Genomic DNA, 18,910 nt, shown 5'->3' on the forward strand with positions numbered 1-18,910 from the left:
TAACAGGGTCGACATGAACCAACGCTCTGTTCGGTGTGAGGGTGTAACAGGGTCGACATGAACCAACGCTCTGTTCGGTGGTGTAACAGGGTCGACATCTGTTCGGTGGTGTAACAGGGTCGACATGAACCAACGCTCTGTTCGGTGATGTAACAGGGTCGACATGAACCAACGCTCTGTTCGGTGATGTAACAGGGTCGACATGAACCAACGTTCTGTTCGGTGTGTGTAACGGTGATGGGTCGACATGAACCAACGCTCTGTTCGGTGATGTAACAGGGTCGACATGAACCAACGCTCTGTTCGGTGATGTAACAGGGTCGACATGAACCAACGCTCTGTTCGGTGATGTAACAGGGTCGACATGAACCAACGCTCTGTTCGTGGTGTAACAGGGTCGACATGAACCAACGCTCTGTTCGGTGATGTAACAGGGTCGACATGAACCAACGCTCTGTTCGGTGATGTAACAGGGTCGACATGAACCAACGCTCTGTTCGGTGGTGTAACAGGGGTCACTGTGCAGTATAGCTCTGTTCGGTCCCTTTGTAACAGGGTCGACATGAACCAACGCTCTGCGGTGATGTAACTCATGAACCAAGTTCGGTGGTGTAACAGGCGTCACTGGACCACGGATGACTAGGAACGTGACACACGGGACCACGTGATGAACGTGACACAGTATACAGTCAGTCTGCTTTCTCACAGTATTGTAGCTGGCAGTGGCACCGGTCTATCGTTCTGTCATCTGCAGTCCAGCCTACCGAGTCAATGCCCGGGGAAAACTGATTACCCTCCCTAGGTTACGGGTTTGGTTAAGGTTACGGGTTTGGTTAGGGTTAAGGTTACGGGTTTGGTTAGGGTTAAGGTTACGGGTTTGGTTAGGGTTAAGGAAAGGGTCAGATCTTGGCCAGTTGGGTTGTCATTGGGATGCAGGCTAGAGAAGTCCTCCTAGTGTCTCTAGAGGCCCAGTTAGATGAGATTGTGTCTGGGATTAAATCAATGTTAGACAGTGGAGGGGTTCCATAGTTCCAGTTCTCTCAGAAATCCATTGAATTCCCAGCAGCATAGAGGGAGTTATCAGTTGATTTAGAAACTTTCAGTCCCGTGGCGTGACCTGTTCAGGTCTGGATGAGAACTCATACAGCGCACACAAGACATTTTCAATATCAACTGTCATCTCCCTCCACCCAGGACGTACAACCATGTTGAATTGTACCGGGGGTAAAAAACAAAAAACATGTTGTTCAAATCAAACACTTCTGAAAGAGCTTTCTGGAAAGTAACAATTGGATCCTGGCCTGATTAAATCCACCTGCTGTTTCTCCTTGGAACCTGGCCACTGAGACAGTTGATTCCTGGCCTGGATAAGTAATCCTTCTCACCCCCCCCCCTTAATGATTTAGATGCACTATTGTAAAGTGGCTGTTCCACTGGATGTCAGAAGGTGAATTCACCAATTTGTAAGTCGCTCTGGATAAGAGCGTCTGCTAAATGACTTAAATGTAAATGTAATGTAATGATTAAATCCATCTGCTGCTTCTCCTTGGAGCCTGGCCACTGAGACAGTTGATTCCTGGCCTGATTAAATCCATCTGCTGCTTCTCCTGGGAGCCTGGCCACTGAGACAGTTGATTCCTGGCCTGATTAAATCCATCTGCTGTTTCTCCTGGGAGCCTGGCCACTGAGACAGTTGATTCCTGGCCTGATTAAATCCATCTGCTGCTTCTCCTTGGAGCCTGGCCACTGAGACAGTTGATTCCTGGCCTGATTAAATCCATCTGCTGTTTCTCCTTGGAACCTGGCCACTGAGACAGTTGATTCCTGGACTGAATGCCTTCTCCTCCACCTCTGAGCCTGGCCACTGTGGCAGGGCTTACATCTGTGGCTTGTGTTTTTACGGGAATGGGGGCTTGATATAGAAACCCGCAGTAGCCCACGGTGTGACTTAGATCTGAGGGGAGAAAATCTGACTGAGCATGTTAGCAGATACATATAGACTTCCAGTCAGTCACTGTGCTAACGCTGGTTAGCATTGGCTCACGAAACTACCTCTAACTTTCTTCATACTGGACACAAAGACATAGAAATGGTATTCACACCTTCATCTGACTCAGGGGAAGTAGATAACGTGCCTCATTGGCACAATTCACAAGTATCCTTTTTATAATTGGTCAAAAGATCAGAATTGGGCTGACAGTTTAAACACAACCGCTGCCGTGTCAATGAAATATACTTCTGAAATCAGCGATCCACAATTCATTGTGTCCCAGAGTTTATATTCATTCATTCCCCAAATCCCAGTCCCAGTGAAGCAGGTTCATATTTGTGGTTTGTATTTTATCAAGCACTCTATGGCAGATAAAATACACGAGAATGTCCAAAGTTGAATTTGGATACAAAATACCACAGAGGTCAACTCACTACTTTTTCTCTCTCTCTTGCGTCTCTTTTTTTTCTCTCAATATTGGACCTGGACATGGAAATATGGCTGGAGAATGAGAGAACCTCTATCTCTCTATGTTCGTGGTGTGTGGTCTGGTCTGGTCTTCACAATTCAGAGATAATACATGGGAAGGTAATCACATTAATTTTAACCCCGGACTGGAGGGTAATCACATTAATATTAACCCCAGACTGGAGGGTAATCACATTAATATTAACCCCAGACTGGAGGGTAATCACATTAATATTAACCCCAGACTGGAGGGTAATCACATTAATATTAACCCCAGACTGGAGGGTAATCACATTAATATTAACCCCAGACTGGAGGGTAATCACATTAATATTAACCCCAGACTGGAGGGTAATCACATTAATGTTAACCCCAGACTGGAGGGTAATCACGTTAATATTAACCCCAGACTGGAGGGTAATCACATTAATATTAACCCCAGACTGGAGGGTAATCACGTTAATATTAACCCCAGACTGGAGGGTAATCACATTAATATTAACCCCAGACTGGAGGGTAATCACGTTAATATTAACCCCAGACTGGAGGGTAATCACATTCATATTAACCCCAGACTGGAGGGTAATCACATTCATATTAACCCCAGACTGGAGGGTAATCACATTAATATTAACCCCAGACTGGAGGGTAATCACGTTAATATTAACCCCAGACTGGAGGGTAATCACATTAATGTTAACCCCAGACTGGAGGGTAATCACGTTAATATTAACCCCAGACTGGAGGGTAATCACATTAATGTTAACCCCAGACTGGAGGGTAATCACATTAATATTAACCCCAGACTGGAGGGTAATCACATTAATATTAACCCCAGACTGGAGGGTAATCACGTTAATATTAACCCCAGACTGGAGGGTAATCACGTTAATATTAACCCCAGACTGGAGGGTAATCACGTTAATATTAACCCCAGACTGGAGGGTAATCACATTAATATTAACCCCAGACTGGAGGGTAATCACATTAATATTAACCCCAGACTGGAGGGTAATCACATTAATATTAACCCCAGACTGGAGGGTAATCACATTAATATTAACCCCAGACTGGAGGGTAATCACATTAATATTAACCCCAGACTGGAGGGTAATCACATTAATATTAACCCCAGACTGGAGGGTAATCACATTAATATTAACCCCAGACTGGAGGGTAATCACGTTAATATTAACCCCAGATTGGAGGGTAATCACATTAATATTAACCCCAGACTGGAGGGTAATCACATTAATATTAACCCCAGACTGGAGGGTAATCACGTTAATATTAACCCCAGACTGGAGGGTAATCACATTAATATTAACCCCAGACTGGAGGGTAATCACATTAATATTAACCCCAGACTGGAGGGTAATCACATTAATATTAACCCCAGACTGGAGGGTAATCACGTTAATATTAACCCCAGACTGGAGGGTAATCACATTAATATTAACCCCAGACTGGAGGGTAATCACATTAATATTAACCCCAGACTGGAGGGTAATCACATTAATATTAACCCCAGACTGGAGGGTAATCACATTAATATTAACCCCAGACTGGAGGGTAATCACATTAATATTAACCCCAGACTGGAGGGTAATCACATTAATATTAACCCCAGACTGGAGGGTAATCACATTAATATTAACCCCAGACTGGAGGGTAATCACATTAATGTTAACCCCAGACTGGAGGGTAATCACATTAATGTTAACCCCAGACTGGAGGGTAATCACATTAATATTAACCCCAGACTGGAGGGTAATCACATTAATATTAACCCCAGACTGGAGGGTAATCACATTAATATTAACCCCAGACTGGAGGGTAATCACATTAATATTAACCCCAGACTGGAGGGTAATCACGTTAATATTAACCCCAGACTGGAGGGTAATCACATTAATATTAACCCCAGACTGGAGGGTAATCACGTTAATATTAACCCCAGACTGGAGGGTAATCACATTAATATTAACCCCAGACTGGAGGGTAATCACGTTAATATTAACCCCAGACTGGAGGGTAATCACATTAATATTAACCCCAGACTGGAGGGTAATCACATTAATATTAACCCCAGACTGGAGGGTAATCACATTAATGTTAACCCCAGACTGGAGGGTAATCACGTTAATATTAACCCCAGACTGGAGGGTAATCACGTTAATATTAACCCCAGACTGGAGGGTAATCACATTAATATTAACCCCAGACTGGAGGGTAATCACATTAATATTAACCCCAGACTGGAGGGTAATCACATTAATATTAACCCCAGACTGGAGGGTAATCACATTAATATTAACCCCAGACTGGAGGGTAATCACATTAATATTAACCCCAGACTGGAGGCTAATCACATTAATATCAACCCCAGACTGGAGGGTAATCACATTAATATTAACCCCAGACTGGAGGGTAATCACGTTAATATTAACCCCAGACTGGAGGGTAATCACGTTAATATTAACCCCAGACTGGAGGGTAATCACATTAATATTAACCCCAGACTGGAGGGTAATCACGTTAATATTAACCCCAGACTGGAGGGTAATCACGTTAATATTAACCCCAGACTGGAGGGTAATCACATTAATATTAACCCCAGACTGGAGGGTAATCACATTAATATTAACCCCAGACTGGAGGATAATCACATTAATATTAACCCCAGACTGGAGGGTAATCACATTAATATTAACCCCAGACTGGAGGGTAATCACATTAATATTAACCCCAGACTGGAGGGTAATCACATTAATATTAACCCCAGACTGGAGGGTAATCACATTAATATTAACCCCAGACTGGAGGGTAATCACATTAATATTAACCCCAGACTGGAGGGTAATCACATTAATATTAACCCCAGACTGGAGGGTAATCACATTAATATTAACCCCAGACTGGAGGGTAATCACATTAATATTAACCCCAGACTGGAGGGTAATCACATTAATATTAACCCCAGACTGGAGGGTAATCACATTAATATTAACCCCAGACTGGAGGGTAATCACATTAATATTAACCCCAGACTGGAGGGTAATCACATTAATATTAACCCCAGACTGGAGGGTAATCACATTAATATTAACCCCAGACTGGAGGGTAATCACATTAATATTAACCCCAGACTGGAGGGTAATCACGTTAATATTAACCCCAGACTGGAGGGTAATCACATTAATATTAACCCCAGACTGGAGGGTAATCACATTAATATTAACCCCAGACTGGAGGGTAATCACATTAATATTAACCCCAGACTGGAGGGTAATCACATTAATATTAACCCCAGACTGGAGGGTAATCACATTAATATTATCCCCAGACTGGAGGGTAATCACATTAATATTAACCCCAGACTGGAGGGTAATCACATTAATATTAACCCCAGACTGGAGGGTAATCACGTTAATATTAACCCCAGACTGGAGGGTAATCACGTTAATATTAACCCCAGACTGGAGGGTAATCACATTAATATTAACCCCAGACTGGAGGGTAATCACATTAATATTAACCCCAGACTGGAGGGTAATCACGTTAATATTAACCCCAGACTGGAGGGTAATCACATTAATATTAACCCCAGACTGGAGGGTAATCACATTAATATTAACCCCAGACTGGAGGGTAATCACATTAATATTAACCCCAGACTGGAGGGTAATCACATTAATATTAACCCCAGACTGGAGGGTAATCACATTAATATTAACCCCAGACTGGAGGGTAATCACATTAATATCAACCCCAGACTGGAGGGTAATCACATTAATATAAACCCCAGACTGGAGGGTAATCACATTAATATTAACCCCAGACTGGAGGGTAATCACATTAATATTAACCCCAGACTGGAGGGTAATCACATTAATATTAACCCCAGACTGGAGGGTAATCACATTAATATTAACCCCAGACTGGAGGGTAATCACGTTAATATTAACCCCAGACTGGAGGGTAATCACATTAATATTAACCCCAGACTGGAGGGTAATCACATTAATATTAACCCCAGACTGGAGTGTAATCACATTAATATTAACCCCAGACTGGAGGGTAATCACATTAATATTAACACCAGACTGGAGGGTAATCACATTAATATTAACCCCAGACTGGAGGGTAATCACATTAATATTAACCCCAGACTGGAGGGTAATCACATTAATATTAACCCCAGACTGGAGGGTAATCACGTTAATATTAACCCCAGACTGGAGGGTAATCACATTAATATTAACCCCAGACTGGAGGGTAATCACGTTAATATTAACCCCAGACTGGAGGGTAATCACATTAATATTAACCCCAGACTGGAGGGTAATCACGTTAATATTAACCCCAGACTGGAGGGTAATCACGTTAATATTAACCCCAGACTGGAGGGTAATCACATTAATATTAACCCCAGACTGGAGGGTAATCACATTAATGTTAACCCCAGACTGGAGGGTAATCACGTTAATATTAACCCCAGACTGGAGGGTAATCACGTTAATATTAACCCCAGACTGGAGGGTAATCACGTTAATATTAACCCCAGACTGGAGGGTAATCACATTAATATTAACCCCAGACTGGAGGGTAATCACATTAATATTAACCCCAGACTGGAGGGTAATCACATTAATATTAACCCCAGACTGGAGGGTAATCACATTAATATCAACCCCAGACTGGAGGCTAATCACATTAATATCAACCCCAGACTGGAGGGTAATCACATTAATATTAACCCCAGACTGGAGGGTAATCACGTTAATATTAACCCCAGACTGGAGGGTAATCACGTTAATATTAACCCCAGACTGGAGGGTAATCACGTTAATATTAACCCCAGACTGGAGGGTAATCACGTTAATATTAACCCCAGACTGGAGGGTAATCACGTTAATATTAACCCCAGACTGGAGGGTAATCACGTTAATATTAACCCCAGACTGGAGGGTAATCACATTAATATTAACCCCAGACTGGAGGATAATCACATTAATATTAACCCCAGACTGGAGGGTAATCACATTAATATTAACCCCAGACTGGAGGGTAATCACATTAATATTAACCCCAGACTGGAGGGTAATCACATTAATATTAACCCCAGACTGGAGGGTAATCACATTAATATTAACCCCAGACTGGAGGGTAATCACATTAATATTAACCCCAGACTGGAGGGTAATCACATTAATATTAACCCCAGACTGGAGGGTAATCACATTAATATTAACCCCAGACTGGAGGGTAATCACATTAATATTAACCCCAGACTGGAGGGTAATCACATTAATATTAACCCCAGACTGGAGGGTAATCACATTAATATTAACCCCAGACTGGAGGGTAATCACATTAATATTAACCCCAGACTGGAGGGTAATCACATTAATATTAACCCCAGACTGGAGGGTAATCACATTAATATTAACCCCAGACTGGAGGGTAATCACATTAATATTAACCCCAGACTGGAGGGTAATCACATTAATATTAACCCCAGACTGGAGGGTAATCACGTTAATATTAACCCCAGACTGGAGGGTAATCACGTTAATATTAACCCCAGACTGGAGGGTAATCACATTAATATTAACCCCAGACTGGAGGATAATCACATTAATATTAACCCCAGACTGGAGGGTAATCACATTAATATTAACCCCAGACTGGAGGGTAATCACATTAATATTAACCCCAGACTGGAGGGTAATCACATTAATATTAACCCCAGACTGGAGGGTAATCACATTAATATTAACCCCAGACTGGAGGGTAATCACATTAATATTAACCCCAGACTGGAGGGTAATCACATTAATATTAACCCCAGACTGGAGGGTAATCACATTAATATTAACCCCAGACTGGAGGGTAATCACATTAATATTAACCCCAGACTGGAGGGTAATCACATTAATATTAACCCCAGACTGGAGGGTAATCACATTAATATTAACCCCAGACTGGAGGGTAATCACATTAATATTAACCCCAGACTGGAGGGTAATCACATTAATATTAACCCCAGACTGGAGGGTAATCACATTAATATTAACCCCAGACTGGAGGGTAATCACATTAATATTAACCCCAGACTGGAGGGTAATCACATTAATATTAACCCCAGACTGGAGGGTAATCACATTAATATTAACCCCAGACTGGAGGGTAATCACATTAATATTAACCCCAGACTGGAGGGTAATCACATTAATATTAACCCCAGACTGGAGGGTAATCACATTAATATTAACCCCAGACTGGAGGGTAATCACATTAATATTAACCCCAGACTGGAGGGTAATCACATTAATATTAACCCCAGACTGGAGGGTAATCACATTAATATTAACCCCAGACTGGAGGGTAATCACGTTAATATTAACCCCAGACTGGAGGGTAATCACGTTAATATTAACCCCAGACTGGAGGGTAATCACATTAATATTAACCCCAGACTGGAGGGTAATCACATTAATGTTAACCCCAGACTGGAGGGTAATCACGTTAATATTAACCCCAGACTGGAGGGTAATCACGTTAATATTAACCCCAGACTGGAGGGTAATCACGTTAATATTAACCCCAGACTGGAGGGTAATCACATTAATATTAACCCCAGACTGGAGGGTAATCACATTAATATCAACCCCAGACTGGAGGGTAATCACATTAATATAAACCCCAGACTGGAGGGTAATCACATTAATATTAACCCCAGACTGGAGGGTAATCACATTAATATTAACCCCAGACTGGAGGGTAATCACATTAATATTAACCCCAGACTGGAGGGTAATCACATTAATATTAACCCCAGACTGGAGGGTAATCACGTTAATATTAACCCCAGACTGGAGGGTAATCACATTAATATTAACCCCAGACTGGAGGGTAATCACATTAATATTAACCCCAGACTGGAGGGTAATCACATTAATATTAACCCCAGACTGGAGGGTAATCACATTAATATTAACCCCAGACTGGAGGGTAATCACATTAATATTAACCCCAGACTGGAGGGTAATCACATTAATATTAACCCCAGACTGGAGGGTAATCACATTAATATTAACCCCAGACTGGAGGGTAATCACGTTAATATTAACCCCAGACTGGAGGGTAATCACATTAATATTAACCCCAGACTGGAGGGTAATCACGTTAATATTAACCCCAGACTGGAGGGTAATCACATTAATATTAACCCCAGACTGGAGGGTAATCACGTTAATATTAACCCCAGACTGGAGGGTAATCACGTTAATATTAACCCCAGACTGGAGGGTAATCACATTAATATTAACCCCAGACTGGAGGGTAATCACATTAATGTTAACCCCAGACTGGAGGGTAATCACGTTAATATTAACCCCAGACTGGAGGGTAATCACGTTAATATTAACCCCAGACTGGAGGGTAATCACGTTAATATTAACCCCAGACTGGAGGGTAATCACATTAATATTAACCCCAGACTGGAGGGTAATCACATTAATATTAACCCCAGACTGGAGGGTAATCACATTAATATTAACCCCAGACTGGAGGGTAATCACATTAATATCAACCCCAGACTGGAGGCTAATCACATTAATATCAACCCCAGACTGGAGGGTAATCACATTAATATTAACCCCAGACTGGAGGGTAATCACGTTAATATTAACCCCAGACTGGAGGGTAATCACGTTAATATTAACCCCAGACTGGAGGGTAATCACGTTAATATTAACCCCAGACTGGAGGGTAATCACGTTAATATTAACCCCAGACTGGAGGGTAATCACGTTAATATTAACCCCAGACTGGAGGGTAATCACGTTAATATTAACCCCAGACTGGAGGGTAATCACATTAATATTAACCCCAGACTGGAGGATAATCACATTAATATTAACCCCAGACTGGAGGGTAATCACATTAATATTAACCCCAGACTGGAGGGTAATCACATTAATATTAACCCCAGACTGGAGGGTAATCACATTAATATTAACCCCAGACTGGAGGGTAATCACGTTAATATTAACCCCAGACTGGAGGGTAATCACGTTAATATTAACCCCAGACTGGAGGGTAATCACATTAATATTAACCCCAGACTGGAGGGTAATCACATTAATGTTAACCCCAGACTGGAGGGTAATCACGTTAATATTAACCCCAGACTGGAGGGTAATCACGTTAATATTAACCCCAGACTGGAGGGTAATCACGTTAATATTAACCCCAGACTGGAGGGTAATCACGTTAATATTAACCCCAGACTGGAGGGTAATCACGTTAATATTAACCCCAGACTGGAGGGTAATCACGTTAATATTAACCCCAGACTGGAGGGTAATCACGTTAATATTAACCCCAGACTGGAGGGTAATCACATTAATATTAACCCCAGACTGGAGGGTAATCACGTTAATATTAACCCCAGACTGGAGGGTAATCACGTTAATATTAACCCCAGACTGGAGGGTAATCACATTAATATTAACCCCAGACTGGAGGGTAATCACATTAATGTTAACCCCAGACTGGAGGGTAATCACGTTAATATTAACCCCAGACTGGAGGGTAATCACGTTAATATTAACCCCAGACTGGAGGGTAATCACGTTAATATTAACCCCAGACTGGAGGGTAATCACATTAATATTAACCCCAGACTGGAGGGTAATCACATTAATATTAACCCCAGACTGGAGGGTAATCACATTAATATTAACCCCAGACTGGAGGGTAATCACATTAATATCAACCCCAGACTGGAGGCTAATCACATTAATATCAACCCCAGACTGGAGGGTAATCACATTAATATTAACCCCAGACTGGAGGGTAATCACGTTAATATTAACCCCAGACTGGAGGGTAATCACGTTAATATTAACCCCAGACTGGAGGGTAATCACGTTAATATTAACCCCAGACTGGAGGGTAATCACGTTAATATTAACCCCAGACTGGAGGGTAATCACATTAATATTAACCCCAGACTGGAGGATAATCACATTAATATTAACCCCAGACTGGAGGGTAATCACATTAATATTAACCCCAGACTGGAGGGTAATCACATTAATATTAACCCCAGACTGGAGGGTAATCACATTAATATTAACCCCAGACTGGAGGGTAATCACATTAATATTAACCCCAGACTGGAGGGTAATCACATTAATATTAACCCCAGACTGGAGGGTAATCACATTAATATTAACCCCAGACTGGAGGGTAATCACATTAATATTAACCCCAGACTGGAGGGTAATCACATTAATATTAACCCCAGACTGGAGGGTAATCACATTAATATTAACCCCAGACTGGAGGGTAATCACATTAATATTAACCCCAGACTGGAGGGTAATCACATTAATATTAACCCCAGACTGGAGGGTAATCACATTAATATTAACCCCAGACTGGAGGGTAATCACATTAATATTAACCCCAGACTGGAGGGTAATCACATTAATATTAACCCCAGACTGGAGGGTAATCACATTAATATTAACCCCAGACTGGAGGGTAATCACATTAATATTAACCCCAGACTGGAGGGTAATCACATTAATATTAACCCCAGACTGGAGGGTAATCACATTAATATTAACCCCAGACTGGAGGGTAATCACATTAATATTAACCCCAGACTGGAGGGTAATCACATTAATATTAACCCCAGACTGGAGGGTAATCACATTAATATTATCCCCAGACTGGAGGGTAATCACATTAATATTAACCCCAGACTGGAGGGTAATCACGTTAATATTAACCCCAGACTGGAGGGTAATCACGTTAATATTAACCCCAGACTGGAGGGTAATCACGTTAATATTAACCCCAGACTGGAGGGTAATCACATTAATATTAACCCCAGACTGGAGGGTAATCACGTTAATATTAACCCCAGACTGGAGGGTAATCACGTTAATATTAACCCCAGACTGGAGGGTAATCACATTAATATTAACCCCAGACTGGAGGGTAATCACATTAATATTAACCCCAGACTGGAGGGTAATCACATTAATATTAACCCCAGACTGGAGGGTAATCACATTAATATTAACCCCAGACTGGAGGGTAATCACATTAATATCAACCCCAGACTGGAGGGTAATCACATTAATATAAACCCCAGACTGGAGGGTAATCACATTAATATTAACCCCAGACTGGAGGGTAATCACATTAATATTAACCCCAGACTGGAGGGTAATCACATTAATATTAACCCCAGACTGGAGGGTAATCACATTAATATTAACCCCAGACTGGAGGGTAATCACGTTAATATTAACCCCAGACTGGAGGGTAATCACATTAATATTAACCCCAGACTGGAGGGTAATCACATTAATATTAACCCCAGACTGGAGGGTAATCACATTAATATTAACCCCAGACTGGAGGGTAATCACATTAATATTAACCCCAGACTGGAGGGTAATCACATTAATATTAACCCCAGACTGGAGGGTAATCACATTAATATTAACCCCAGACTGGAGGGTAATCACATTAATATTAACCCCAGACTGGAGGGTAATCACATTAATATTAACCCCAGACTGGAGGGTAATCACATTAATATTAACCCCAGACTGGAGGGTAATCACATTAATATTAACCCCAGACTGGAGGGTAATCACGTTAATATTAACCCCAGATTGGAGGGTAATCACATTAATATTAACCCCAGACTGGAGGGTAATCACATTAATATTAACCCCAGACTGGAGGGTAATCACGTTAATATTAACCCCAGACTGGAGGGTAATCACATTAATATTAACCCCAGACTGGAGGGTAATCACATTAATATTAACCCCAGACTGGAGGGTAATCACATTAATATCAACCCCAGACTGGAGGGTAATCACATTAATATAAACCCCAGACTGGAGGGTAATCACATTAATATTAACCCCAGACTGGAGGGTAATCACATTAATATTAACCCCAGACTGGAGGGTAATCACATTAATATCAACCCCAGACTGGAGGGTAATCACGTTAATATTAACCCCAGACTGGAGGGTAATCACATTAATATTAACCCCAGACTGGAGGGTAATAGTCAGATCTCTATTGTCCGTATCTTCACTCAGCCATGTCTCGGTGAAACACAAGATGTTACAGTTTTTTTAATGTATTAATATATTCTTGTCCTTCCTACAAACCAAGACAGGTGAGCACACCAAACGACTGACGTGAAAAGTTTGCATCCATGAAGAAGTGAATACAACAATCTAATAACATTGATAATAAATATGTGTAACCTACTCGGCAAGAAGATTTTAGTTGTGTAACATTCAGGTGCTAATGGCCACTGCTCTTTTGAGCAAGCAGTTATCTAATCAGAATGCTGAGAGACATATCAAATATAACCTTAGGTTAGGTAGAAATAGGTCATTGTGTGTGTCTTCTCAATAGGTCATTGATGATCAATATCTTCCCAAGAAGTAATTGTGTCTTGTGTTGTTGATGTGAGAAGAACACTGAAACATCTTTCACCTTCCATTTAGACTCGTTCCTCCTCTCCACATCCCTTTTTAAACACACAGCCTATCTTCCCCCAGTCTCTCTCACTATTGAGTGGGCCATTCTAGGTCTACAGAGTCTCTGATCCTTCTTGATGGAAGAAGAGTGGTCTCCTAGGTCAATCCCTGTTGCACAGAATGCTGGTTATAAATATATGTGCCTTCAACGATGCACTCAACAACTCCCCTAAAGGCCATTGTGTGTCTTGTCTTCCTAGATTGTTATTGATGTGAGAGAAACCCAGATTTGAAAAATGACTTCCTTACTCAGCCAGGCCCATGACGTGATCTTCCTGACCTGGTTGGCGCCCCCTTGGGTTTGTGCCGTGGGGGAGATCTTTGTGGGCTACACTCGGCCTTGCCTCAGGATGGTAAGTTGGTGGTTGAAGATATCACTCTAGTGGTGTGGGAGCTGTGCTTTAGCAAAGTGGGTGGGGTTATATCCTAGGTGGGGTTATATTTATGCTGCAATATTTTATGAGTTGGGGGGCTATGGTCAGTCTGTTTTATCTGGAGTATTTCTCCTGTCTTATCCGGTGTCGTGTGACTTTAAGTATGCTCTCTCTAATTCTCTCTTTTTGTCTTTCTTTCTTTCTCTCTCTCTCGGAGGAGGACCTGAGCCCTAGGACCATGCCTCAGGACTACCTGGCCTGATGACTCCTTGCTGTCCCCAGTCCACCTGGTTGTGCTGCTGCTCCAGCTTCACCTGTTCTGCCTGCGGCTCTAAAACCCTGACCTGTTCACCGGACGTGCTACCTGTCACAGACCTGCTGTTTTCAGGTCTTCTCTCTAGAGACAGCAGGAGTGGTAGAGATACTCTGAATGATCGGCTATGAAAAGATAACTGACATTTACTCCTGAGGTGCTGACCTGTTGCACCCTCTACAACCACTGTGATTATTATTATTTGACCATGCTGGTCATCTACAAACATTTGAACATCTTGGCTATGTTATGTTATAATCTCCACCCGGCACAGCCAGAAGAGGACTGGCCACCCCTCATAGCCTGGTTCCTCTCTAGGTTTCTTCCTAGGTTCCGGCCGGGAGTATTTCTTAGCCACCCTGCTTCTACACCTGCATTGCTTGCTGTTTGGGGTTTTAGGCTGGGTGTCTGTACAGCACTTTGAGACATCAGCTGATGTAAGAAGGGCTTTATAAATAAATGTGATTGATTGGTTGATCACTGGCCAGGGAGCATATAGGCCCTCCGGACTGTCCATCAATCACACTCTGTTCTGGGCGGTCTTCTCCACCTTGTCCCACCCCTTGACTGATTGTTTTGTGTCGGCTTCAAGCTTTGAAACATCGCAAGTGGAACACACTCTGAAATGTTTCCTGTCCTTAGCTCAGGTTTCTACCTGAGAAGAGAAACAATAAAACCTTGTAATTTAGTGAACAGTCTTAAGCTTTGAATAGAAGTAGCCCCCAGACACTCTGAAAACAGAACACAAGTTGATCTAATAGCTAGTTCTTCTACTTCCTTCTCCATCTCTCTCAAAGTGCCTATTCATTAACGGGTAAATAATGCATCTCCATGACGCCGAGTTTTATTGCGCTACGGTAGAATAGGTCTTCCCTAAAAGACCCTTCGAGCATTAAAAAAAGCCTTTTCATGGTTCCATAGTTTTATGGTTCCGTTTTATTACGCGTCAAGCCAAACTCTTTGGCAGTTGAAGTTGTTTATTTTTGTTCACTTCAAACACAGAAGTTGAAAAAGTTCCTTGAGGCTCAACGCTCTCTGTAATCACAGAAAGTACAAACGACGGAATACCCTGAAAAGTCCACCAACGACATAGCCAATCCAAACAGTTGTCTGTGATTGTGATTGTTAGCCAGACATCCTCACAGCCCTGGTCCTGGAGGGCCGCAGGTACTTCATCTTTTCAGAGGTGGAAAGTACTTACAGTTCATTCGGAAGGTATTCAGACCCCTTCACTTTTTCCACACATTGTTACGTTACAGCCTTTTTCTACACACAAATACCCCATAATGACACAGCAAAAACTTTTTTTTTTAGAAATTTTGGCAAATTTATTACAAATAAAAAAACATATCACATTTACATAAGTACTTTGTTGAAGCACCTTTGGCAGGGATTAAAGCCTCGAGTCTTCTTGGGTATGACGCTACAAGTTTGGCACACCTGTATTTGAAGAGTTTCTCCCATTCTTCTCTGCAGATCCTCTCAAGCTCTTTAAATACCTTAAAAGTACTACTTCAGTAGTTAAATACCTTAAAGTATTACTTCAGTAGTTTTTGTTGGTATCTCTTCCGTTCTGCCCTGCTCTGTTCTGTTCTTCTCTGTTCTGTTCTGTTCTGCTCTGTTCTTCTCTGTTCTGTTCTGCTCTGTTCTGTTATGTTCTTCTCTGTTCTGTTCTGCTCTGCTCTGCTCTGCTCTGCTCTGTTCTGTTCTTCTCTGTTCTGTTCTTCTCTGTTCTGTTCTATTCTGTTCTTCTCTGTTCTGTTCTCCTCTGCTCTGTTCTGTTATTCTCTGTTCTGCTCTGCTCTGTTCTGTTCTTCTCTGTTCTGTTCTGTTCTGCTCTGTTCTTCTCTGTTCTGCTCTGTTCTGTTCTTCTCTGCTCTGCTCTGCTCTGTTCTTCTCTGTTCTGTTCTGTTCTTATCTGTTCTGTACTGGTCTGCTCTGTTCTTCTCTGTTCTGTTCTGCTCTGTTCTGTTCTGCTCTGTTCTGTTCTTCTCTATTCTGTTCTGCTCTGTTCTGTTCTGCTCTGTTATGTTCTGTTCTGTTCTGTTCTTCTCTGTTCTGTTCTGTTCTTCTCTGCTCTGTTCTGTTCTGCTCTGCTCTGTTCTGTTCTCTGTTCTGTTCTTCTCTGTTCTTCTCTGCTCTGCTCTGTTCTGTTCTGTTCTGTTCTGCTCTGTTCTGTTCTGCTCTGTTCTTCTCTGGTCTGTTCTTCTCTGTTCTGTTCTGCTCTGCTCTGTTCTGTTCTGTTCTTCTCTGCTCTGTTCTGTTCTGCTCTGCTCTGTTCTGTTCTTCTCTGCTCTGCTCTGTTCTGCTCTTCTCTGTTCTGTTCTGCTCTGTTCTTCCATGTTCTGTTTTGCTCTGCTCTGTTCTGTTCTTTTCTCTTCTCTGTTCTGTTCTGCTCTGCTCTGTTCTGTTCTTCTCTGTTCTGTTCTTCTCTGTTCTGTTCTGCTCTGCTCTGTTCTTCTCTATTCTGTTCTCCTCTGCTCTGTTCTTCTCTGTTCTGTTCTGCTCTGTGTTGTTCTTCTCTGTTCTGCTCTGCTCTGTTCTTCTCTGTTCTGTTCTGCTCTGTTCTTCCATGTTCTGTTCTGTTCTGCTCTGTTCTTCTCTCTTCTCTGTTCTGCTCTGTTCTGCTCTGTTCTGTTATGTTCTGTTCTGTTCTGTTCTTCTCTGTTCTGTTCTGCTCTGCTCTGTTCTTCTCTGTTCTGTTCTGCTCTGTTCTGTTCTTCTCTGTTCTGTTCTGCTCTGCTCTGCTATGTTCTGTTCTGTTCTTCTCTGTTCTGTTCTGCTCTGTTCTGTTCTTCTCTGCTCTGTTCTGTTCTGCTCTGCTCTTCTCTGTTCTGCTCTGTTCTGTTCTGTTCTGTTCTTCTCTGTTCTGCTCTGTTATGTTATTCTCTGTTCTGTTCTGCTCTGCTCTGTTCTTCTCTGTTCTGCTCTGCTCTTCTCTGTTCTGTTCTGCTCTGTTCTTCCATGTTCTGTTTTGCTCTGCTCTGTTCCGTTCTGTTCTTCTCTCTTCTCTGTTCTGCTCTGTTCTGTTCTGCTCTGTTCTGTTCTGTTCTGCTCTGTTATGTTCTGTTATGTTCTGTTATGTTCTTCTCTGTTCTGTTCTGTTCTGCTCTGCTCTGTTCTTCTCTGTTCTGTTCTGCTCTGCTCTGTTCTGTTCTTCTCTGTTCTGTTCTGCTCTGCTATGTTCTGTTCTGTTCTTCTCTGTTCTGTTCTGCTCTGTTCTGTTCTTCTCTGCTCTGTTCTGTTTTGCTCTGCTCTGCTCTTCTCTGTTCTGCTCTGTTCCGTTCTGTTCTGTTCTGCTCTGTTCTGTTCTTCTCTGTTCTGCTCTGTTATGTTCTTCTCTGTTCTGTTCTGTTCTGCTTTGCTCTTCTCTGCTCTGTTCTGTTCTTCTCTGTTCTGCTCTGCTATGTTCTGTTCTGTTCTTCTCTGTTCTGTTCTTCTCTGTTCTGTTCTGCTCTGCTCTGTTCTGTTCTTCTCTGCTCTGCTCTGTTCTGCTCTTCTCTGTTCTGTTCTGCTCTGTTCTTCCATGTTCTGTTTTGCTCTGCTCTGTTCTGTTCTTTTCTCTTCTCTGTTCTGTTCTGCTCTGCTCTGTTCTGTTCTTCTCTGTTCTGTTCTTCTCTGTTCTGTTCTGCTCTGCTCTGTTCTTCTCTGTTCTGTTCTCCTCTGCTCTGTTCTTCTCTGTTCTGTTCTGCTCTGTGTTGTTCTTCTCTGTTCTGCTCTGCTCTGTTCTGCTCTTCTCTGTTCTGCTCTGCTCTGTTCTGCTCTTCTCTGTTCTGTTCTGCTCTGTTCTTCCATGTTCTGTTTTGCTCTGTTCTGCTCAGTTCTGTTCTTTTCTCTTCTCTGTTCTGTTCTGCTCTGCTCTGCTCTGTTCTGCTCTGTTATGTTCTGTTCTTCTCTGTTCTGTTCTTCTCTGTTCTGTTCTGCTCTGCTCTGTTCTTCTCTGTTCTGTTCTCCTCTGCTCTGTTCTTCTCTGTTCTGTTCTGCTCTGTGTTGTTCTTCTCTGTTCTGCTCTGCTCTGTTCTGCTCTTCTCTGTTCTGTTCTGCTCTGTTCTTCTCTGTTCTGTTCTGCTCTGTTCTGTTCTTCTCTGTTCTGTTCTGCTCTGCTCTGCTATGTTCTGTTCTGTTCTGTTCTTCTCTGTTCTGTTCTGCTCTGTTCTGTTCTTCTCTG

This window comes from Oncorhynchus masou, unplaced genomic scaffold (genome assembly GCF_036934945.1).
Source record: "Oncorhynchus masou masou isolate Uvic2021 unplaced genomic scaffold, UVic_Omas_1.1 unplaced_scaffold_739, whole genome shotgun sequence".
Taxonomy (NCBI): domain Eukaryota; kingdom Metazoa; phylum Chordata; class Actinopteri; order Salmoniformes; family Salmonidae; genus Oncorhynchus; species Oncorhynchus masou.